The sequence below is a fragment of the Falco peregrinus genome, chromosome 5, assembly GCF_023634155.1.
Source record: "Falco peregrinus isolate bFalPer1 chromosome 5, bFalPer1.pri, whole genome shotgun sequence".
In the NCBI taxonomy this organism is placed as follows: Eukaryota; Metazoa; Chordata; class Aves; order Falconiformes; family Falconidae; genus Falco; species Falco peregrinus.
In genome coordinates this window covers 84,326,895-84,352,049 of record NC_073725.1, presented here as the reverse complement: position 1 = coordinate 84,352,049, position 25,155 = coordinate 84,326,895, and the positions used below count along the sequence as shown (strand labels likewise).

General features: G+C 51.0%; 1 protein-coding gene across 6 annotated transcripts in view; it reads right to left on the bottom strand.

The window, feature by feature from the left end:
* The window catches only part of ELFN1 (extracellular leucine rich repeat and fibronectin type III domain containing 1), a 108,626-nt gene that overhangs the window by 22,412 nt on the left and 61,059 nt on the right, over positions 1-25,155 (bottom strand). Inside the window, exon 4 of one of the 6 annotated variants that reach the window (XR_008747553.1) lies at positions 16,482-16,833. The exons of 4 other annotated variants lie outside the window; for them this stretch is intronic. The gene's annotated coding sequence lies outside the window, so the exon portion shown is untranslated. Of the gene's footprint in view, positions 1-16,481; positions 16,834-20,612; positions 22,534-25,155 lie in introns of those variants that run through there. One more of the 6 variants, XR_008747552.1, reaches the window with a different exon arrangement.

Sequence of the window (25,155 nt, the reverse complement as noted above, 5' to 3'; positions counted from 1 at the left end):
TAAAGACTCACAAAATCATCTTTCTTGTTCATTCATGGCTGGTGAGGTCTATGCTGGAGTAGATTCTGGTACTGGCAGCTTGTATCAAAAAGGAGGTGGCACTGCTGCAGGCAGCGCGGAGGAAACAGAATGATCAGAGGTCTACAAGACATGACCTACAAAGAAAGATTGAAAGAACTGGGTTATTTAGCCTAAAAGAGATGATGGAAGAAGAGATGTGATAACAGTCTTCAAGTGCTTAAAAGGCTGCTGCCACGGGGAAGAGAATAATCTGTTCTTTATGTCCATAGTGGACAGGACAAGAAATAATCGGCTTAAATTACAGCAAGAGAAATCAGGTTAGACATCAGGACAAAAACAGCTCGTGGAGCATGGCAGTGAGTTACCTGGGAGGTGGAGGGGCTCTGTCACTACAAACACACGAACGCTGTTTGGGGGCAGGTTGGAAAACATCCATGGGGGGGTGATGTGCTGGGGCAGGACTGCACCCTCTCCATGTCCCTGTGGTGCCTTCAATGTGATGCCTGCTGCTCTGGATGGTCCAAAGCGACACTGTCCCACAGCAATTGCTGCAGCGGGCTGGCTAACTCCCAGGCACCTCACTTTTTGATAGGAAAATCTGATTTTGTGGCAGACTGGGGACACAAAATTTTGGGTTATTTTTCTTGCAGCAAAGAAATTCTTCCAAATGGATATCCCCTCCCCGCCTCATCTCTTCCAGCCACTCTATTGCAACACAAAGTGAGGCATCCCAGCCACTCTGCACGGGCAAACTGAAATGACACCATCCAAATGAAACCTGTTTGATAATGTCCTTGCTGAAAACATCAATGAAATCAATCTCTCCCCTCCAAACAATTAGGTGGAACTGAATCACCAGTTTCTGAGTGAATAGACCTGCCTTGAGATGTTTTTCAGCCAGCTCAGACGATTGTTGCTACCTGAGAGGCAAAAAGAAAACACAAAAGGGCTCCTTCCAACCCAGGTGTGTCCCGGCTGGGCAGCAGCCAGTGTGCCAGCAGTGAGCATGGAGCATCCACCAGGATGTCCACGAGCAGCTCAATCCACTTCCACTCAGCAGCGCCTCTGCCATGCTGCTAAACATGCACCTATGGGCTAAAGGTTAAGAGATTCTGCATTCTCATGAGAAATTGTTATTTCCCCTGGATTCCAAGAGCAATCCTTTATTTTAAAACCTGCCTCCTAATTAATTTTATATTTACCCATAAAATCTTGGCCAGGCTTTCTGAGAGTTGCAGTCTTTTGGAAAGGCCAAGTTTTAAATAGAGCTGACTCAGCAGAAGCTAGCTTGATTGAAGCAGTGCCTGTTGGAGTTTATACCACTCCTGGGCAGAACTGAAAACAAAGCAGCAGCAACTGGGCTCTCGCTGGTTTGGTTTTTTTTTCTCCACAGGCTCTTGGCTATGTGCAGCAAACCTTGCTGCTGAATTGCAGGGCTGGGGCTGGTCAAGTGGAGGAGAGCAGAAGGGAGCTGGAAGACTTCCTGCTGTGCACCCCATATTCTGTTGACTTAAAGTTTAATACAGCTGAGATGAAAATATATTAAAAAAAAAAAAAAAGAAGAAAAAGGAAGAAATAATGAAAAAAAATTAAAACTCTGCAAGCAATTAATTTTCAGCCTCACTACCCAGCATCAGTCTCAAAGACAGGAGTGGGGATGCAACTAATACTTAGCTTATTAAAATATCACTCTGATTCCCCCCAGGATGCTCTGGGACAGGCAAGCTCTGCCCAAGGAAAGATTGTCCCAGCTCCCTCCCACACAGCGGGGGCATACTGGGACTTGGACTCATTTTAACACAGCCCACAGTGCTAAGCCTGCTTCTGCCTTTCTTTTCCTGTGTTGTGATCGCCTTAGTTGTTGTGCCTGTGGCGCAGCTTGGCTTCTGGACACGATGGCAGCATATCTTGTTTGTTCGTGTTCACAGGGCAGTGCTGCCCCAAGCAGCTCTTGCCTGGCAGATCAGTGTCTCCTCCACAGCACTAGAGCCTAGCCTTCATCCTCAGGCTCTCATCCTCATCCAAGAGCTGGAGCTGGGTGGAGATGGGTCATGGAGGATGGCCAAGCTGTCCTGCCAATGTAGCATGGGGGGACTGCAGTGGGATCCTGTCCCGGGTGGACCAAGATTCCTTTATTTCAAGGAAAAAATCATTTTAGGCTCAAGGGAAAAACAGAAGAGTGCTGGAAGTTGACCATCTTCTCATACCCTGGAGAGTGTCTGCTTCTGATGTCCTCACTGTTATGAGGCGTTTGAGTGACTGCCGGGCTATGAAATATGACTTTTTGAATTGACAGCTCATGCCATGTACAAACAAAGCCCAAAAGACAGTCCAGAGCTGCTTAGCAGGAGCAGGCTGATAGCTAAGTACACAGCAGAAACCTAACGAGAACACCAGCACCTCCTAACTCCAGCTTCGTTCAGAAAGCCAAGAATACAGAAGTGAGTCAATTTGTGTCTGATGTCATAGTCAACATGCCAGTGGAGATGCCTAGAAGGAATAATACCATCAACTGGCAAGGTGGCAGCTGCATTCATCAGTGCAAACAAGAGCTGGTCATCCATAATCCAGCAGTATCGAAGACCAGTACTTCAGCTCCAATGTTATTTCCACCATTAAAGTATGGATAGGAACGCTTGAAATTTGCCAGCAGCCCCAACAGATGTGTCACTGCTGAGGGCCAACGCCAGACAGTGATCCTGGGGTATGAAATGCTATGAATTTATCTTAGCAAATGCTGAGAATCATCAGGGGATTCAAACCTCCTCAACCCCCAAGTCCTCTGGAGAAGGCAGCAAGCATGTTCCTGGGACATGCAACAGTAACGATGATCAATGACCTGTTGAAGTGGAGCAGCCCCAAACCTGCACGTTGGGCACCCTCCCCCCGGGCTGGAGGTGGGGACCAGCCTGCACTAGGCAGCGATTTGGGGCCACCTCTAACACAAGCCGAAACGTGGTGCTTGGTGGGTTTGTGCCACAGAGACAACACACGGGACCCTGCTGTCTTCTCCTCTATGCGTGGGGTTTGCCTCCAACCCGCCGGCACGAGCATAAAACCACAAGGCAACCTGCCAGCTCCTGTCCTTCCCTTGGGAGCTGGGAAGGAGGGTGGGAAACATGCTGCAGGTCCCCAGTAACTCATGCCTGCTGCCGCCTTCTTGCGAGAGCACTCCATCAGCCGTGCCTGTCATTTGCCGATGGGGGTTCACCGCCACCGTGCCGATCCCTGCGAGAGATAGCATTATCTTCACCCTGCCACTCGCGCCGCTGCTGCTCTGTTTGCCAGGGAGTGATTTGTGCAGGGAGATAACTTCCCTCCAGGGTCACATCCTGCCTTCCCCTGTGCAAAGTGATGGGATTCCTGACTGTCACAGGGCTGTGATACCCAGGGAGAAGCACCGGGTGCAAGGTGGGGGGGTTGCCGGCCTCAGGGTGGTCCACAGTGCAGTGGCTGCAAGGAGAGAAGCAGTGAGTCCCCAGCGAGGACCCTCCTCTTATTTTCCCCTTCTCAGGGGCAAAAGGGTGATTTGAACCCCATAGGCCTCCGAGAGTTGCGCGGTGTTATTCATGTAGCAGCTAATGGAGCTCATTCAATCCGTAAAGATTTTAAGTCAGGGGTTTGATGTTAATTATGGACCAAAACATTTAATAGCCCGCTACACTTCCACGAGGCATTTTTTTAATTAAAAAATGATATATTGCACAAAAGGGGGAAAAAAGGGAGAGGAATAATTGAAGATTGTTTTATTCCAGAATGAGCCGAGGCAGGGAAGGCAGCGAGGAGCCGGCATGTCGGGGAACGTGATGGCAATGCCACAAGCCAGGAGCTGCTGGTGCAGGAAGCTGGGGAGGGAGCAGCCTCATCCTGCCAGGAGAAGGTGCCCAGGAAGGGGAGAACAGCCTGGCCAGAGGCAGGTAGGTGGCCATCCAGGTTGGGCTTTTGGCCACTGCGTTGGCTTACCTCTACCTGTGGAATCATTTGCTTGTGCTGCAGAAGACTGTTTCACATCCCTTTCTGAATCTCTATCAGCTGTCTCTCAAGAAAAACGTCTAAACCCCCAGGGTGGAAATTAGTCTGGAATAGGTCAGGGATGAAAAAAACCCTGACATGTCTCGCTCTGATGCTACTCCATTTTTCATTCAATATTTAAAGACGTGTTTGAGCACGGGCAGGCCTGAGATGCATTCAAATAGCTGTGCAAAATGAAGGATCTTCAGCAGAGCAAACCAACACTTCCCCTGCCTTGGGCAGTGCCAGGCTGCTGGTGGTCCACAGGGCAGGGGGCAGCAAGAGAGAGCCCAGGAGGGAGCAGCTCCAGGTAGGAGGCTGTTATTTAGCTAACTCAAGACAGGAGGAAGAGAAGTGGGATGGAAACATGGCCCAAGGCTGCCCAGGTAAAGTTAGTGACTGCTTAAAATTAGAAGTAGCAGCAGTATGACCCCCAAGTCCCTGGCCATGGACGGACTTGTCCAAGTCCTCCTGCATCTCCAGCTCTGCGCCTTGCTGTTGTTCACTTCCCCCAACTCTACAATGGGAATAATGTTATTCTCTCCTCACAGGGTTTTGAGATGCTCAGTTACTATGGTGATGGGGCCATAAAAGTACCAAAGATAGCAAGAACAATAATAATATCAGACATGGTAGGAGCCAAATAATTGCATTTAGGGCACGCACACAACACAGAAGAGAGCCACCTCCATGCACCGCAGCTCTCAAACCCTGAAGACAAAACTTTTTGTTGTATCAGTGGGTTCACAGCCTACTTAAAGGGCTAATTTCCAATTCCTGCAACATCCACCCAAATGCGAGGAGAGGCCGCCAACAGCCACAGCTCCAGGACTGGTCCTATCTCTCCCCCATGCCAGCCAGGAAGAGGGGGGCCAACAGGACTGACGGCCCCTCGCCAATGCAGACATCAAATGTTCCTCACACCAGTGCTGTAACACAAAGTCCCCACAGATGTTTGGCCACCGCATTGTTTGGCCAGCTGAGCGTTTTGCCGCCCAGAGCGGCAAGTGTGCCCAGCACAATGCTGCTGATGGCTTGCCTCTTTGTCTCTGCTGAGTGGAGTGCTCGCCTCATTATTTTTTTTAATTTATGGGGTTTTAATTGAAAAATGTATAACATCTGTGGCTGCTTAATAACACCTGTGTGTGACAAGGCTGCTTTTCAGCAGTGATTGTCACAGCGTTCTCATCTGGGCAACGCTGAGCCAGTGCTACGTGGCCTCCTCTGAACTGCTCAGGCAAGTATGATCCTTGGAGGGCACGTAATTAACAGGTGATGCACAGTAAGATGCTGTGAAAGAAATACGAGAAACATCCCTTCTTACAAGGGGAAAGCTTGGAGATGAGCAGGTGATGAGTTTGTAATGCCTTTTCTGTAGAAGTATGAAGAAATGCCTGCTGGCACGCACACGGAGAGCTGGGCTGCCGACTGAACTCTGGTGTTACGGCCAGAGGATGTGCAGAGGGGACAGCACTGTGGGCTGTGTTTGCACCCCAGTCCTTGCCAGGTCCCCAGCTGGTGGCTGCCCCCAGCTCTAGCCCAGGAGGTGCCTGCTTCCTGATGAGGGCACGGGCAAGGCTCACCCCCCCACGCCACACCAGCCCTTCCCGTGCCACCGGCAGTGACTTACTGCTCTGGTATTTGCTGAGCCCAGGGGGGCTGTTGGCAACAGGAATATAAACTGCCCTTCTGCCATTTACACAGCAGCTCTGTGACAGCTGCGGGGGCCCGCCATGCGCACTCGTGCTCTAACAAACATTTGCATGTTTGCAGCATCCCAGCTGCAGGCTGGGAGGTGTCACCACTCGTGCTGCTGCACGAAGCACGGGGAGCTGCTGCAGCACTGGCATCGCAAGCCTGGGAGCTGTGAACCTTGCCACAACAAATGCAGAAGGCAGCAGGTACCCCTGGATGGCCGAAAGCCCAGAATCCTTCTCCATCATCATGAGGTCTGGTGCCCCAGCACTGCCCAGGTAATTTTTACCATGAGTAAGAGGATCCTTAAGCTCATTGCTGGTGTTGCCACCCAAATCCTCATGGTTTTGTCAGCCTTGAGTGCTGAGGCAGCTCCTAACAAAAGCTGCCTCCTTGCAGCATCTCCTGGGGCTTGCTGGTGCTGGCTGTAGCAGTTTGCCTGTTCAGAAAGCAGCCTGGGAGGCTTACAGCTCACAGCAGAGCTGGTGGTAGCGTGAGCGAGTGGGGGGCAGTGGGGCCACAGCTCCGGCTGTGCCCAGGCTGAGGTTTCTTACTTGCAAGAGCCTCCCTGCACAAAGCTGGAGGAGGTTTTATCCACTCCTCACAGCTCTGGGAAGCTCAGGCTGCTCTGAAATCCCTCTTCCCGCTGTGACTTGGTAAATAAATAAAATCCTGTTCCCTGCTGAGCTCAGTAGTGGAAAAAGGGCTGCCAGGGCAGCAGACAACCAGCCTTCTCTGGGCTTCACCAGGGCTGGCGGGTAGAAAGCAGGGGCCAGCAGAATGGTTTGGCCAGGGAATAATGGAAACATTTCCATGTCCAGCCCTTTGTCACTGCAGCTTAGTAACACCCTCCATGTAACAGGGGGTATTTGAGCAGATCTCCTCCTTGCACATCTCCAGTGCAGCCCCTGCTGCTCTCCCCGTCAGCACAGTGAGCTTCAGCATCACACCCCCTCCCTCACTCAGGCGTTCAGGCTATGAATTCCCCTCATCTCTCAGAGTACATAAAAAAATCAATGTAATTATGCAGCAAATATTAATTATGGTAAAAAAATGCAATTGAGAAGGATTGATCTGGAGGAGGGCTGCAGCTAGCCACCAAATTACTGAAAACAAAGTCAGCGGGGCTGGTCCAAACAGCAAAGCAACCTTGGAGACACCTGGCTTCGCCATTTTAGTCTCTGGTTTCTTTTATTGTCTTTTCCAGCCTGTGGTAAGGCAAATAGAGGAGTGGATGAATTTGAATGTGTGTGTAGATGTACCCTGGTGCCCCTGGTCATGCTAGCCAAACCCTAAAGGTTTCGGCATGATCAGGCATGGAGTCACTGCAGAGACATCGGAGGGGTGGGTGGTGCAGACCCTTCTCAGATGGTACTGTAAGATACAGGAACAACTCAACCTGGTAATTTGCTCACTGCAAAGCCATGCTTGTCTCCATCTTCTTCCCCAGTCTTAGACCCTGAATAGGCTCTTTAGATATCTCCACGATGGACAGAAATGAAATTGTGGTTTGACAGCAGAAGAAACTCGGAGCAGAAGTGTGGCTGGGAGCATCTTGCCCAGGTATGTGAGGGACACAGCCAGCAGGACCCTGGGTGGGTGGTATGAACTTGGGACACTGGGGATGTAACCCCTGTGGGCCCCGGGAGGTTGGCCAAGACCTGGTATGGCTGGTAAGAGGACATGAAACAACAGGAAGCAAATTGCTTGTCTGAGCCTGGTAATCCCAAGAACATGGCTAATCCTGCTTGGGGTGCTGGTGAAACCTCATCCCTGCGGTGTGGGAGAAAGTGGGACAGATGCTTCTTCATTTGGTTTTGGAAGCCCTCCAGGGGACAGGGCTCCCACAGACCCTTTACAGCCTGCACCAGCTCTCAGCCAACCTTGCTTTTAGGAAGCTTCTCCTGAGCATTTAACCCGAGGCCTCTTGGCTGCAGTTTAAACCTATTACAGCTTGTCCAACCCTCAACCAATTGATGACTGTCATTTTTATAACTGCACGCTGGATGAATGCTACGCATCCCCTCACCTTCAGTCATCTCTATCCTTGGGCCCCAAACCAGCTCCTTCAGTCTATCTTCCCAGGACATGTTTTCCAAACTCTCCAAACCCCCTCAATTTGTCTGAATCTCTTAAAGTCTGATGCCGAAAACTGGAGAAATATATCTCCGGCTGATGCCTCGCTGCCACTAAACAAAGCCAAATAAATTACCTCGCTGTCTTCCATCTGAAACTGTTACTACATCTGCGGGCAAGATGTGCCTTTTCTTTCCCTTCCTAAAGCATCAGGTTATTGCCTGCTGCTGAGTTTTAGGGCTACTCTGCTGCTCCAGCCTTGGCCGCTCTCCTGCTGGCTTGCCAGTTCTTCCTCCTCTTATATCTGCGATTTTGATATTGCCTTCCTAAGTGAAACACTTTGCACTTGACTTTATTGAATTTCAGTGTATTGATTTTGGGCCATTTCTCCAATTTATCAAGATCATTTTTCTCTGAGGAATCTTGCAGCAGCTTGTCTTGTGTCTACTCTGTTGACAAAAGGTCTTTAGTCCTCAGGGCTACCAAGCCAGGACTTTGCATTAGTCCTTAAAATAGTCGGAAAGAACCACATGGCATGGGGACAGTGGAGGATGGAGGTGGCAGGCTGGCCCACACAGAAATGGCCCCATGCTGCCATCTCAGCCAGGCAAGGTGCAGAAATGACAGAAGGTGACAGAATATGATGGAAATGTTAACGGGTCCCCCTGAGGGTGAGAGCAAGGATACCTGCTGAGAGATGCTGGGACCCTGCTGCAGCCCCAAGGTCAGCCCTGGAGCCGGGGGGTTGGAGGGGAGATGAAAACAGGGATTTAATGCTCCCTCTTTCTTTTTAGGCCAGCGCATGATGAGCTGCCCTGTTCCCACCTGGGGGCTCGCCAGCAGACCAGGAGAAGCCCTGCAGCATCAGACATTGATGGCACTATTTGGGGACAACAAAAGCTGGACTGTGACGAAGACAGAAATCCACCCTGGTGTGTACAAATCAGGTCAGATGGTTTTGTTGTTATTATTGTTGCCCAAAGGTTGAGTGCTCCCCTGTTTAAGGCAGAGAAAGAGGCTTGAGCCACTGCTTGTCCCAGGGTGGAAGGAGCAGAAGCACAAGGCTTTGGAGGAGCCTTATGGACCTACACCTATTCTCCCATGGCACTTTTCTCCCTTTGCTTCTCCCATGAGCTTGCCAGCAGCACCTTCCCCTGTCTCCTCCTCCTGCCCCCTAGGGCAAGCTGACATTCAGGCAACAATTACCCAGGAATTTCCTAGAAAACTTTGCAAAAAAAACACCTCCTGCAGAACTGCCTCCTGCTAAGTCCCCATTCTTCCACAGGGAGCTGGGGAAACAGCTGAGCTTCACCTGCAGGCATAGCAGGAAGGCTGGGGAAAGCCTTAGGAAAGAGAGATGCAAACAAACCTGGGGAGGGGGCAAAGCAGAGGCATAATGGAGAAGCTGGAGCAGCTTGAGAGATGGCAGTGAAAATAGTTTCCTTGGGAAAAGGCTGGCAAGCCTCTACTGGTAAAAGGACAGCAAGGGAGAGATGGGAGAGCTCCTCTGGGTGTGGAGACCATGGGGAGAGAAGAGCAAGGTTCAGGTGAAGCTCTGGCAGCCATAGGGGCTCACCTTGGTCCTTGACATGGTAATGATGCAGACATACACGTGTGATGAGCCCCGATCTGCACACACTTTAAAATCTAAGTAGCTTATGAATAAGTCATAATGTCTTATTCCCAGTGCCATAATCTATATTTAATTAAGAAAATAACTAAACGGTGGCAGTAAATGGGGTTGTGTAGAGAAATGGAGACAGAAACACTATCAGATAAGCTGCAGTAAGGAGAACAAATGGCAGCCTCAGCATGGCAGAGGCAGCAGAGCCGTGGGCTCCAGCTTGGCTGTGAACTCAAGGCAACCTGGCCTGCAGAAGACCTGTCTATAGCAAAGTCTGCCACAGGCAGCTTCTTTGGTCAACAGATGAGCTGCAAGTTGGCCAACAGTGACTGGTTCATTCACATGCAAGTGTGAATTTTCCCTCCTGTTCAGTCCTGGTGGTGATGCTGGACTGTGCATAGAAAGCAATGCACCAACGTGCCAAAGCCGCCCATGCCCTACATGGGAAAATTCAACAGCACCCAAAGCAGCACCTTCAACACTGCTACAAGCTGTCTGGTGCCTGCTTCTTATGACATTTCTGTGCTAAAGCATCTTTGGCTGGGATGCTCCAAATGTCTTGCAATGGCAAATCAAAGCAAGCCCTGCAGCTGACTAGCACTCAGGGCTGGCACGCCAGAGCAATCCACGCTGTCAGACTGGAAGGTGCCATGCCAAGCCAGCACCCAAAGCATGTAGAGGTGTTCATATTACATATGCAAGAGTTTGTCAGACCAGGCCAGAACCCATGGCAGTCCTCTGATGGATCCCTTAATGTACCCCTGGGACCACTGTCCTTTTCACCATCACCTCGGTGCCCATGGGCACTAGCTACTTTTCAGAGGTCTTCGCCAACTTGCAGCCAGTGCCAGGCCAGAGACTGGAGTTTGGCTTTTCTCCTGGTCTCTGTGCTGAGAGCACTGTGGATGGTGCTGATGTCAGCTCTGATCAGCTCCTCTTTGGAGAAGAGAGAAGAGAGACAGCAGTGTGGCCATAGATAGCCCAAGGGCTCTGCACCTGTGTCCAGAGCCCTTCCAACACCACCAAAAGCACTTCCAGCTACAGCCTTTCCCACCTGGCATCTTCCATGAGTTCCCCAAAGCATTGCTGTAGCCTTGCTCCATTAACCGTGTTTTGCTTATCATTTCATTCGTGGGGTCTGCAAGTGACAGATACCTCTCTGCTTCCTTGGATTGTCAGTAGTGGAACTTAGAACAAGTTTTAAAGGCTGGGTTAAGAAAAACAAAAAAAGTCTCAGTCCACATACTATATATTATAAAGAGACCATCTGGTTTTTAAATTGAAAAACAACAATAATCACTGCTAAGAGCCTGCTGAACAAAAGCAGCCTTATTACTACTGGGACAGATTCATTTTTACGAAAAGAACACAAATATTTTTCAAGCTGCTCCTGAGCTCCTGAAGTTGCTAACGTCCTGCTGCTTCCCCTCCTCTCTGTCCCAGGGAGCCCCAGGAGGCACAGAGCTGTGGCAGGGATGGGGAGCATCGGGTGGGCAGTGCAAAGCAGGGACAATCCCTTTGGCTGTGGGCAAGAGAGAGGGAAGTCCTGTGGGGGAGACCCAGCTAAGCCAGGCTGCAAAGCGTGAGAGGTGCTGTCTGGTTTTAATTGCTCTCTTTTCCTCTGACTGCTGTTTTATGGCAGGGTGACAGGAGGTCTGCAGAAGCCCATGGATTAGCCTGGGTGTAGCTGAGGAGTGGGGATGGGACAGGCTGTGTTGCAAGGGGCACAGCCATTCAGGTAAGCTTGTCTTTCAATTCCTATTAAGCAAAAGAAAAGCACAATTTCCAGAGAGGCCCTGGTGTGCACAGAGCCCACAGTGGGCACCTGCCACTGTGAAGGTACTGTGCTGAGCAGTATGGTCCATGGGGGGCAGGTGTATGAGCTGCAGGGACTTCTTGGATTTGGATTATCACGGGGAGATAGCTAACTCCACCTCGCTGTCCCATCAGAGCTGTCACACTGCCAATAACAAGGTCCAGAGATAGGCAATGGATGTGCTGGTAGCCCTGCAAAGCCTGGAAGTAGAGGGATGGGATCCCCAAAACTGCCTGCCTGCCACTCCTTGACCAGAACATGCAGGGAGATGGGTCTGCAGCAATTGCCATTGGGAGCGGGGTGCACCTCAGCAAGAGCATTGCCACCAGGTACCAGGGCTGGGAGAGTGCACAGCAGCGAAGCATGGGAATGGGATAACCATCACTCCTGCAGGGTGCTGCCCCTGAGGCAGGTTGCACTTAAGAGTGGTGGCCCTGCAGGAGCATCATCCTGGGCACCACAGGGAGTCCAAGGGCTGTCCGGGGGGCGCAGAGCAGGCTGAGTTCTTATACAGCACAAACATGGGAATGGAAAATGAAAGCAGCCCCATGCCAAGGTCCTGAGATCTTTATTTCCTCTCTTCCCAGGCCATAGTATGGTGAAATGCCCACAAGCCAAGTGCTGGCTGCTAAATCCAGTTTGCCACATACTTTGGGAACAGCATGGCACCATGGAAATCACCAACAGGGTGCAAAGGTGGCCACCAACCCAGAGCCAGGAGCGTGGCTTGAGCCGGTGGGAGACTGGAGCCAGTGGAGCTAACACTATCTTATCTGGGTTTCAGTCCCTGAATCCGAGGGCTGGACAGCATTACCCAGTACTGATGCAGAGCCAGCATCTGAGTGACTGCAGAAGAAACTCACACGTGCTGGATCTCTGCCTGGGCGCCGTTTCAGGCACGGCTGCCAGCAGGCTCATACAATTGGCCTGTCCTGTGTTATGATCAGAACAAATGACGTGGGATTGACAGTGTCCCACAGCCCTGGTCACACCAGCAGTTACCCCGAGCACAGGGCTGGAGCAGCCATGCCTTGGAGATGGGGCTAAGATGGTCCTTCTCGCTGCCAGAGTCTGAGTGTGGCTGCAGGGGAGGAAGCACGGACTTGTAAGGTCAGTCTACCAAGTGCTGCTGGCTTCTCCATGTGGGAAGCTGTCTTTCTGAGTGCAAGTTCAAAAGATACAGGCAGCTAAGAAAGGTGCAACCTTGGAGGGAGGAGAAAGGAAAGGTACAAAAACAATTTAATAATGAATATATTATGTACACATGTCATGCCGCTTGCCTGCTGGCATGGATTAATATCCATAAATCAAAGAGGAAGGGACTGTTTTTAATGCTGGGGATGGATGCTGGTCCTCAGAAAATTGCTAAGGGGGCATTAATGAGGAGAGACATCTGGGAATGGCTCCAGGTGCATTGGCTGCATGCACGGGAAATTCTGCAGAACTGTTATCAGAATTTATTCCTGTGCTGTGGACGCATGCGGTCCATGATGAAAAAAGTGTGGGGGCCATGGGTCCCCATGTGAAGGCGTTGGTCAAGCTCAGGAGGAAGGTGTACAGTCCCTTGGTTCTCTGCTCCACATCTTCCTTTCTCCAAGCCTGGGCTTGCACATCAGGAAAGCTGCCCTCGACTTTTGACTTTGTTCAGCAAGAAGATCCACAACGGGCTAAGCGACAGGACAGTCTTGGCCCGTGAAAGCCAGGAGCCAAAACTAAGATGGGGCATGCTGTAACATCCATGCTGCCTCTGCTGGGCATGCAGTCACCAGAGACAGGAGTCAGGGACAGTGTTATCTCACAGCCACCAGGATTGCCATGACACAGAGGATAGGGAGCCTCTTCCCACCGTTTAAATAAGCATTGGATCGGGCAGAGATAAGGCTAGCCCCTTGGTACTAGAAGGAGCCCTCCAGATGCAAAAGAAGGAGCTCTGATGTTACTTGGAAGGGACAGAGGCTGAAAGCGTGGAGCATCCCTCTGCAGCATTCCTGGAGCCCACCCTGAGGGTGGCTGGTGGGTATCTGAGCAAGGGGCAATTGCCCTGCTGAACAGGCACAAGCCCCAGCACATTAATCAGTTTGCCCTCCTCAGCATGATTCCCCTGCAGCAGCCCAAGGCCCCTGCCAGGATACCCAGAGGGACGTTAAACTCAGTGGAGATGGCACAATGCAACCCCTCACATCCCGGGGAAGGCTCCGCATGGCGGGGGCTGCTGTTGGGAAGGGGTGGGGGGGTCACTTCTGCTGTCAGGATTTTTTCCAAAGGAGAGGGAATTGAGTGCCAGGATTTCATTAATCACATTTCATGTGCATTTTAAAAACCCATACAATCTTCACTTTTTAAGAACATCGCCCTCGCCTTCTCCTCTCCCACCCGCCCTGTAATCTGGCATTGGTGGCCTCTTGTGCCTGATCTCCCTCTGCCCTTCTCGGGACCACCTCCTTCCACTCACACTGACCCATTTTAGCCATCAGATTTACAGCCAAGTGGCTCACCCGTGGGAAGAGGCTGGATTCACAGAATAAATTTGCAGAGCCAGGGAGGCAGACGGGGACAAGTGAGCAGAAACAGTCTCTCCAGGAGAGAGATACCCACACCCGGTTGCGTGGGGAGTGATGAGAAACCTGTCAGGGAGACAACTGGGAGCAAAGGATGCTAAGAAAGCATACATTCACAGTGTGAATGGATTAGAGGGGAAAAGAAAACAGAGCATGGAAGAGGGGAGCACAGGGCAGCAGGAGGGAAGCCCACCAGTCAGCCAAGGAAACAAACCCCATCATGGCACGGCTGCTATTTTTCAGGTTGCACTGCAAAGAAAACGTGATTTAGGAGAAAGCTTGGTCCTAGCAGGGGGAAATCTGCTGCCAGGAGGGTGACAACGGACATGGGTAGGGCAGGACAGGGAGCAGGTGAGTTGCTGGCTTGGAGGACGGAAGGGGGAAGCTTGGAGGCTCTCAAAGGCTGCAGGGACTGAGCCGTGCAGAAGGAAAGGAGGACTGGAGGAGGCTGAGCATTTGGAGACGCCCCAGCATTTCAGGGCTTACTTGAAGTGAACAGCCAGCTCCTTCAAGGTTCACATCTCATCTGATGGAACAGCCTCAGCTCCTGAGAGTGGAGCAGAAGTAACTGCTGTCCCAGGGTCCCGGTGGAGGAATGGAAACCCCAAGCAAGAGATCCAGAGGGTTGCTACAAGCAAACCCATGTGGTAACACAAGAAAGCCATGCTGGGGCTGAGCTCACAGGCAGACAAGCTTAGCCCTCGGAGAGCAGGGAATTGCTGTCTGTCTGTGTCTCTCCCTGTTTTCCCTGATTTTATTGTGTTTTGTTTAATTGAATCACACACACACATGCACACAAAGCACTTGTGGTGTAAAGTCTGTAAGGAAATGAGCAGCAAATTAACGTTCCAGGAGGAGTGATGCCGAGCAAACACATGACACTCGGCACAAGCGGCAAGCAGGAGGGGAGTGAAGCAGCAGGAGGAAAGGGAGAAAGAGGAGAAACCTGCAGAGAGGGAAGAAGGAGCTGCATGAGGGTTTTCCAGGGGGGAAATGCAGCTCAAAAGAAGCAGAACAAGGGAAAGAGGAAAACCAGAGAGAAGGGAGACAGCAGCAGAGATGATGCTGGTGTTACCTGTGAGGTCACTGTGCCCAAACTCTCTGGTCCCTGTGCAGAGCAGTTCAGAGCAGGGGAAGAGGAAGCTCCCACAGCTCAGGGCTGGGGGACAGCTGCGCTGAAGGGACAAAGTCCCAGGGGTCCTTCTCTGCTCCAGGGTTCTGCTGCCCAAATACAAACAAAACACCCCTCTGGACACAGCACATTAGTCCACCCAGGCCTCAGTCGTGAGCTGCTCAGCCTCTCTTGGCATGGCAGTTGTGCCCCTCTCTCAGCCCACAGCCCAGCTAGGACCCCTGCTCCCCTTCCTCTTGTGATGACTGGTGTACCTGCAACTCCATGCAAGATGCTTGTCCTCAGGAAAATATCAGATACTGAGGAATGATGGACATAGAGGGTGAGACCGTGATGTGCTGGGGGATGTGCTCCAGCACTCCTCATCCCCAAGGAGCAGCACCCCAATGCACCATCCAAACCCTGGATGACCGGTGCAGCCCTCAGCCGAGGCAGAGGTGGAAGACCAGCAATCTCCTCCACTGTGACCGCAGTGCAGAGGGCAGGGATGCCAGAGGGGAAGGAGCATCTCCAGGACAGAGGGCTGACTGTGCGGAAAGGCAGCTCTCTGGCCTCTCCTCACCTCGCAGCTCACCCCACGCAGGAGATGCTGGGAGGTCGTGCAACACTGGTCAGCCACTCCAGGAGATGAGATGCTCTTCAGCGCTGGAGAAGTGCAGTTAAAGGACGTAAGCATCCTGCCCAGGCTTGCTGTGACAGGCCTCACATGTGTTTAGTCACATCCAGGTATGAAGCCACTCTGGAAACCAAGACATTTATTCAAAGGAGCAGTAGCATTGCACACACATCTCCCTGTGTGAAGGAGAACTTCAAAACAGCTGACAGTCACAGAGCCCAGCAGTAACCTTTGGCTAATTAGCTGTCTTTATTTCCTTGCAGTTTATTTTTACACTTCTTGGGCTCTGAAATGCATTTGCTGTAATGTCATAAAGGTTGTGGTAAATATAAAGCTTCCTAGCAATAACTATATCCACCCCGCTGGGCTTTTGGGACTGATAGCTACAGCTTGCCTTGGGACAGGCGGGCTGACAACGCGCTGCTGAGGTTTTTGTCTTGCACAGGACTTATGGAGACTGCACTGGTGGCAATGACAAAGGCTCCTGGGGCAAAGCAGGTACCTCTATCTCCTAAGGTCAAATCACAGATGAACAGGAAAGACGGAGGGACAAGGAAGCCTGCAGGATGCAAAGCCATGATCCAGCTCAGGAAGCAAGAGGTAAGGTCACGGAAAGTGGGCAACTAGAAAGGTGGGAGTGATGCTGAACTCGCAGAGGAGCAGGTGGGCTCCATTCTAAGCATTAATTAAATCTTCAGCTGGAGCTGCTGTCCAGAGAGCCTCCCTGCTCCTGGGCAGAGGAAAAGGGAGCTGGGAAAGATGCTGTTGTCAGATCTCAACCAAGAAGGGATGCGATAGCCCCAGGCCCCGTTGGGGTAGATGACTGTGCTTATGGAAGTGGGTCACTCTGCTCTCCACCCCACCTACGCTTGAAACAAGCCTGTGTTTCATGCACCACTGCACAGCGCCACAGCCTCCCAGTGACCCTTGTCAGATGGTGGGGACTGTCACTGGCTGGGACCTGACCTCCCAGGGCTCCCCTAGCAAAACTGACCCCACAGCTGCTGGAGGAGCTCACAGCCCCCGCTGACACCCCCTCCTTGGTCCCAGGAGCTTCCCACTTTTCACACACTAGAGCAGGTTTGCATGTCAGCGCTGACGACTTCCATTTGGGCAAGGTGTTGGGGTTAAGCTGAGGGTGACCACAGCCTGAGCTATTCCTGCTTCTCTCCATAGAGGCACACAGCCCACGCTGCCGGCAGCTTGCAGAGCATCTGCCTCCCACTGCCTCCTGCGGGTCCAGACCCAGCGCTGGGCAGAGGCGTGAGACCAGGCTGAGCGGCACTGTCAGGAAACGCAAAGGGTAAGAAAACAGCTTCATTATCTCTGAGCTGTGATCTCCAGCACAAACCACCCAATATGTGGCTCCCCCTGGACTGTGCACAGAGATCAGTGAAACCAGAGAAGACACCATTGCATTAATGATCAGAAATGAAGCAACACTCCTCTGTCCCCAGATCAGTGCTACACTGGTGAGGAGACCTCTGAGTACCTGCAGATGGGTGACTGGCACCCAGTGCTTCAAACAGCCTTCACCCCTTGGCTGCTGCTCCACCTGCCTGGCTGGGTGTAAGTCTTAGGACTGCCCCGGGTACCAGTTGGGAGAACTCGGTGCCAATTAAAATCCAGGCTGCCGTATCCTTTGAACTGCAGGGAAACAAAGCCTGTGAATTCAACCCTTCTCTTTTTTTTTTCCCCCAAATGATGTCAGGAGTTGAAGAGACAGAACAGCACTGAGTGCAATTGTTAAAAGCTGCTGGCTATTTCAGCGTGCTGCTTGAACTCCACCAGCGCAGGCTGTGCAGAGTTGGTAGCCCAGCCACTTAGCTCCAGATCTTTAATTTTAAGGGTCAAATCATTAAGAATGGTCTCAGTGAATTTAATAGGAAGTTAACCTTTGCCTCAGCTATGTAAAATCAACAAGAAATTCCCAGCTGACCATAGTGATATGCTGTCCCACCTCCAAGCCAAAGCATCCCTTCCTATAAGTCAAACTCATGTATTTTCATTTTTAAACCCACTTACAATTAAAGCTTACGCTGCCTGATCAGAACCAAAATGCCTCAGATGACTGGCAAGAAGACAAAAGGCTTGATCTGGGGCCTGACATCAGCCTGAGCCCCCCCACTTCTGCTGAGTCTCAGGTATTTCAGGACCGAGCTCTCTGCTGGGATGATACACCTGCATCTTTGCAGCGCAAGGCACAGCACGGCTCCGTTCAGCCCCTCGGTGTGCAGCCAGTGGGGCCCTGACCGCACCAGCACATCTCTTTGTCTAACACGCAAGCACCTTCAAAGCCCTTTGCAGCTCCCTGTACCCACAACCTGCACCTGAGTTGTTTTAAAGCACAAATAGCACGGGCACAGTTTCAAAGCATCTTACCAACCATAAGGCTTGTGAGTGGAGCAAGGCACTTCGTTACTTAGTCTTAAAACCACACACAGAGATGATGGTGAGCGATAAGCAGTAAAGGTTTCAGTGACAAGGAAGGAGTTATAGTTCCAAGCAGGTAAGGAGGGACCTGCAGCACTGAGCCCTCACCTCTACCAGCTCTTTTATTCCCCATCCCCATACACCTCAGACACCTGTGGGGGACAGCTGTGTAATCATCTGAGCTCTCTGGCTTGGCCAGAGCCATGGCATGATGCAGGGATCCTTTAAAGGAGTTGGTACCATTCAGGAAGGAAAGGTCCTGAGCTCATAGGTCATGCATATATACGTGCATATACATTATTTATACCCTCCACATGACAGCTGCTGGCTGTATCTACAGACTCTTTCCACTGACGCCTCTCTCTGAGTCATGGCTGCGTAAAGCTCCTTGACAGACCTGGAGGATGAGAGATGTGGTAAAATCCCAAACATGAGTATTGCATCAAAGGTACAGTGATTATCAGAGTGCAGATAAATAACAGCTTCCTCACAATTCTGGGGGCGGAGGGAGAGCTAGGGCTGTCTAACCAGCCTCTTGGAGCTTTCATCCCAGGGGGTGGTAGTAGCACGGGACCCAGACCCAGGGACAGAGTGTGTCTGTGCTTGTGGCTCCAGGGCCAGTCCCAGCTGCTCCACTGAGGTGTGCCGAGGGTGTCTGTCCATGCTGTTGGCAAAGGAGCTGGGAAGCTCGATGAGGAGCTGGCAGGTAGACTTGAGTGGGATTTCTTCTGCATGGAGAGCTCTGACAGTCCTCCACATGTGCCTGGCTGCGTAAGTGTCTTCATTTGGCTGATACTCAGGAGAAAGCCTCATGTGAGACTTTCAGAGGATGTTGCACACAAATGGTGGGAGATTGCCCCACATAACCTTATGGATGGGCTGTGGTGAGCCAAAGCCCATGGCCCTGTGCAGTGCAAAGTGAAGAGGGGTGGCTGGGACAGTACCAGCAACCTGTCCTGCCACTGCATCTCCCCTCTCCTGATGGTTTTCATTCTCTCATTATCATCTTCTTTATTTTCCCCAGGACTTTCCCCTGCTCTGAAACTGCTGCTGTGTCAGCTGCGCAAGATGCGGGAAGGATACGTGAGCATCCTAATGGATACAACAGACACTTTCCAACAGCAGGTACCCTGTGCTGCAATCGGCATTCACATTTACAGCCACTATTTCAACCAGTCCTTGAGGCCGGACAGGAGGTTTTCCACCCATACGATGCTGGAGCCCAGCTCTGGGGGATAGCTGCAACCCCAAAGAACCAGCGCCCATGTACAACCCTGCCCAGCACCATTAGGCTCCGAGGCCTTGGCACCAGCACGGGGTAAAAGCTGCCCCATCCTACCCCCCCTCCACTCTGTGAATAGCTGCAGAAGCAAGACATTGGGGAAGATCGTTACTTTCAGAGTGGGTTCACTAGCAGGGAAATGTGCTCCTTCCAACCCCACCTCTCTACATTGTCAGTGACTCCCCACCACCACCCCGTATTACATTTTATTCTAAAAGTGCAAAGCAATTTCCATTGAGGGTAGGGACACTGAAGCACAGAGAAAGAGGAGAATAATATCTTATCTTTCTTTAATCCCTACTATCCCAAAGGATCCCGGTGCCATTTGCTTTACTTTCTATATGTATGCACAGTTAATTAGCATTACCACAGAACTGCAGGTATTCAGACTTAGTAGAGGGAATATCTTGTAATAGGAGGGTAAGCAAATTGTTTCTGCTGTTTCTATTACAGCCAACTTTGATTATCCAGGGTAATGGGATAACAGGGACAAAGCAAAAACATGGATAACATGAAACCTATGCAAATTAAGCTAGAAAAAAAGTGATGCTGAGAGTAATGGAGGAAAGAAAGGTCAGCGATACTGATTTAAGGAGCATGGGAGATCCCTGTGCTAGCACTGCCCTAAGCTCATAAATTCATACATGCCGGTACCTGGGCATAGTAGTTACAGAGCAAATCTATAGGGTCTGTCACTATGCAGGGGAAGCGGAGACATCCCCTGCACAGCAAAGCCAAGCTGCAGCAAAGGGAGGCGAATTGCATTAAAGCCGAGCATTTCCAAGCCTCCATGTGAGGGATTTGTCATTAAAATGAATAAGATTTGGGCACTCAACCCACCTCCTCCCTACATGAACAGGAAGGAGCCCAATTTAAAGGTCAGAGTCTTAATGGCTTTCATTGTGTATATACCAGGATAAATCCTCTCCAAACAGAAATCCAGCACCTGCTTGGTGAGCCACAGCCACTGAAGGAGCACGACAAGAGCATCCATAGCTGAGGAGGTATAGGTATACAGATAGGTATAGCTTCTCCGAAGGGGAAGCTGAGAGTAGAGCTGACTCCAACCGCATCTCCTGATAATTATGGCCCAAGTTGAGGAAGGAAAGAGCACTTGAGTTCCTCTGTAGTCCCCCGTCTCGGCAAAGACCGGATTCACTCTGCTCTGCCAAAGGGGATTTTCAAATCCTCAGCACCAATATCGTGGAGGCAGCTCTGAAAAATCACTGGTGGTGGGTGGATAAAAAGGGCACCAGTGGAGATGAGACAGAAAGAAGAGAGGGAGGAATCTTTGAGGAAGACGAACCTTCTTAATAGGTTTTATTGATTTAACCCAAAGAGAGAACAGTAGGGGGAAATTTATGCCATTTAAATGCGAACCAGCAATAAAAATAATCATTAGAGTCATAATCTCAATCTGTTAGCATTTTATGTAGAAATGAGCTTAATGGGAAATATTTTCCATGTAAACTATTTGCATTTACTTAATACGAGTGAGCCTCTTAAATATAACTCAATCATTATCACAGACTTTTTTTTAAGGGGTTGTTTGCAGCCCCTGGTTCTTTGAAGTGCCTGATGATTTCACAGCCTGACTTGGAGAAGCTGCTGACCCACCCCAGCTGTGGCCCGGTACCCATATCCCTGTGGATATTCCTGTTTCCATACTGGAAATACATGTAGATTTTGATGGCAGTTAGAAACCATCACTCTTTGCCCAAATGGTGCTGAGATTTCATGACCAGCCATGAGGGCTGCATCGCTCACTCAGATCTTGGGGCCTTTAATTCAGGAAAAGTAACTTTAAAGCGTGTTTCCAGGCCCTTCATCTTCCAAAAGAAGTGCGAACCACCTGACAATCTTTCTTAGCTTTCCCTCTTGTAAAAGAGGAGGAAAATGTGGGCTTTTCCCTTTGTGGAGGAGCTGCAGGGCTGGCAGTGAAGACGCCAAACCTGCAGCCTGGGCAGGATGCCCTTGCCCAGCGCAGGAGGGGGAACTGGACCTGTCCGCCAGCTTCCCAGAAGGAGCTTTTCTGGCCAGGATCAGCCCCCATGGGGACACGGCACTGCCCACGTGCAGGTGGTCAGGGGAGGTCACCGTCCCTGTGACTCCCACGCCACGCACATCTCGGCCACAAAGAAAGAAATAAATACCCTCATCTGCCTGGGGGCACCTTTTAATCTTCTTGCTAGATTTTCATACACTAGTCCGGAGTCTCAGCTGGGCCAGGAGTGATCTCATTTAGCATTCCATTCACAGGGCTCTGCTAAACCCAAGCTGCTATTTCATGCCACGTGCTGATAGGGGCTAGAGCCACCCTCCTTCATGGCACCAGGGGAGTCCCACCACCCTGCAGCAGCCCATACCCAGCCCCAGCGGGGAAAACACCCCATGGAGGTGGCCACCCACACCAGCATCCCCAGTGCTGGGAAGCTCCCAAGCCCCTTGCAGACCCGCTGGTGGCTGGATGCTTGCAGGTGGTGGTTGCTGGAGCAGCGGCTCTCCAGGAGCCAGGCAGCTGCCAGGGTCCCCTGCCAGGGGCTGCATTGGCTGAAGCCACCACAGCTCCTGGAGCGGGTCTGGCCCTGCATCCACAGCCTGAGGAGCTGATCCAGCCCCCAGATCATCGCCAGGTCTCCAAATGCGCACGGAACCTCATGCTGGGTGGGTAATTCAGGCTCGCAAGGGGGTTATTAAAATCCGTTCAAAGCTAATGTCAGCCATTTCAGTGTTAATGTCAGTGGCTGAGAGGCACAGCAGGAGCCGGGGGAGAAGGACTTTGATTTCCCCACTTTAATTTCCAGGCGGGGTGGGCTTGGCGGGCAGTGGTGGGAGATGGGGAACAGCAGCAGCAGGTGGGAGCGTGTGGTGCCACATCTCACGCCACAGATGTGTGGGATCCACAGTTTGATCCCATCATCCAAACATCTCACTCTGTGTTTTACTTGACAGCATCTATCTCTTGCTGAGTGTTTCAGAGGCACGTTAGCTGCCAGGATCCCAGCAGGTGAGTCTGGCTGGAGCACTCAGCTCCAGCGCAGCAGCTGGAAAGGGGATGACGGTGCTGCTCTGCACTGGGCTTCATCGCGTCTGGCAGGTGGGACTGGGCATCACACCCAGGCACTTCCCATCAGCTGCATTTTGGAGTTCAAACCTCTCCCCCCAACTTCAGCCTTGGGTCTGTGCTGACTCACAACCCCTTGGAGCCGCTGGGGATGAAAGCAGGGCTGGAATTTGCTCATGTTGGTCAGGTGAGTCCAAACCAGCTCCTGGATTTTGAAAAAAGCCAGGTAATTTCAGGATGTGGTTACCATCATGCAGGCTAAGTTAAGAGTAATCAGAGCTTCGGGCTATAAGCCGATTCTCTGCGAGTCTCAGGAAGGAATTAGCCCCATCTCCTTCGCCCTGTGCCACCCAGCAGCGTTTGCACACATGGACACACACCTGGCAAGAGGCTGAGCCATGGGGACACGCGCGTCCCAATGCTTGCTGGAGACAGGGTGACAAGGACCCTGTGCAGGCACTGCAGAGGTCCCATGGGCAGAAGAAGAGGCATGCAGAACAAAGAAAATCTGCTCTGACCATGGGCTGCAGGGCAGTTATTGCCCTACCTCCTTGCACAGGCACGGCAGTGCTGGGACTTTTGAGGTGTCTTTCCCTGGGAGGTTCCCACCCTGTTTCTCCCCTGGTTTCGGCATGTTTGCAGCAGGGATTCCTCCACACTGGCTGAGAAATGCATCATTGCAGTCTCTTAATAACTCGTCCTGGCTGAAAGCTTCTCCTTGTCTGCAAATACTATGTGTATAACAGTGGCCTCATTTCATACTATGGAAGAGCATCGGATGCAGCCAAACATACCGAAGATGGCTTAAATGATCCAGTTTTGACATGTCGTTATGTAGTCTAAAGATTTCATTGAGTTTTTAGGTTAGAAGGCACTGTAACTGTAGTCTGACCTCCTAGACAGGGAATTTTACCCAGTGATTTAAAGCAAATCTGACCATTAAGCTCCATCCTTCTGACAGGCAAAAATTAGCCTGGTTCATAAGCAAGAGGGGTGGCTGCTGAAGGCAGATTGGTCACAAGTCACAAGGCCAAAATATTGACCAGCATCTCTGAAGGGCAGCAGGTCCTGGCTGATGATACTGCCACAAACTGGGTTGTTTTGCTTTAGTTTGTCTGATTTGTGAAATGAAGTAACAAAACAGTTCTGAGGTCAAAGCTAGCATTCAAAAGCAATACTGGTACCGCTGTTGGCACCTATAAAAGTGCTGCTACTCAAAAATCAACAGTATCAGAGAAAAATGAAAGTCTAGTGGTTGCTAGCGCTGGGCCAGATGGGTCGCTGAGGATGACAGGAGATGTGTCCCATGACAGGAGATGTCCCCCATCCCATGTCCCTGCCCTGCTGCCCCGGTGCTGGGGTGGCTGGGGGAGAGGGACCAGGGAGGTGGGAAGGAGCTGCGTCTCCCTGTGGCCAGCATCTCTTGCCATGTGGCAGGTTACCAAGCAGCTGAGAGTGGGCAACGATTTCTTTCGCCAATTTTCTAATTTATGAAATAAGCAAGAAAATAAATCAAGCTGACAGTCACCCAGGTGGTTTTGAGCCTGGGCTCCTCACAATCGCCTTGTTCTTCCAGCCCATTTTATAACAGGGTTATAACCTGAGGACACGGCAATAACTCCTGCTATAATCTTTTCTTTACTAACGACACTTAGCAGATGGAGTCATTTAGAGGTGCTCACGTTTAAATGAGTGGCTTGCCCTGAAAGGGACAGAGCTGGGGCTGCTGGCAAGGTTTTCGGGATCATTAGCCTAGAAAATGCTTAGCAGGGGAAGCAGTTGGCAGGCAGATTTCACGGACATGGCACCGTTGTCCTCTGCCAGCAAAATTACAAGGCTGAAATCCTGGAGCTGGATGGGGCCAAACTGTTCACAGCAAACAGTTTAATTGATGAATGAAGTGAATTGCCCAGGAGATGATTTTTAGTCATCTGCTTATTGCATGAAGCCGCTTGGAGAAGGGTTCATACAGTCAGGTGTAACCAGCGACCTGCCCACAGCAGGGATGGCTGGCCAGGGCTCCCCATCATGTGGACCTTCACCAGAGTCACCTGGGCATCTGCTGCCTGTATGAGCAAGACAGTGCCGCGAGCACAGCTAGCTCCAGGCTTGCCAATCCAAAGATGTTATGCTTCCCTACAAATGTTACTGCTCTTAAGCCTTCATGGGTAGACCAGTGACGGGACCACACAGAAGATCTCAGCACTGGCTGTTTGAGAGGAAGCCTACACAACGTAAAGGACGGCACCAAACTGAACAGCAACACCTACTTTTCAGCTTCTGCAAGAAATTCAGCAGCAATCTCAGAGGACTCTCCTCCCTAGCTCCCTGACCCCTGCACAATGTTGCACAGGCCACCTTCATAAGCTCCTTTCATTTAGTCTAATAAAGTAAATTAGCTCTGCAGCTCTTCCAAGGAGAATAGCCATGAAAATGTACATTGAGAAGAATGCCTGTAACCCTTGAAAATAACTCTTGCTTGTGAAAAGGCTTCTGAGAAATTAATAGAAGGGACAATAATTACCAAAGAAAGGGGAAATATTGTTCATGCTGTCTGGGCAGCATTTGACCCAGCCCTTGCAGAGGCTGGGGAGAAGAAGGAGGAAGGAGGCAGGGAGCTGAGACATTAATGGCAATCTTTGTTCTGTGGGGAGCAATATCTCACAGTGTCCACAGCGACCAATCCCAAATTATTCAGCCTAATAGTTGTCAAAACAAACTCTTATTCCACTCCTTTGTGGCAGGCATGAAGCTTTCTCTGCAAGTCCCATTTTACATCTTTGGTAACTCAGTGCTGGATGGTATAACACTCAATTGTGAAAACCCT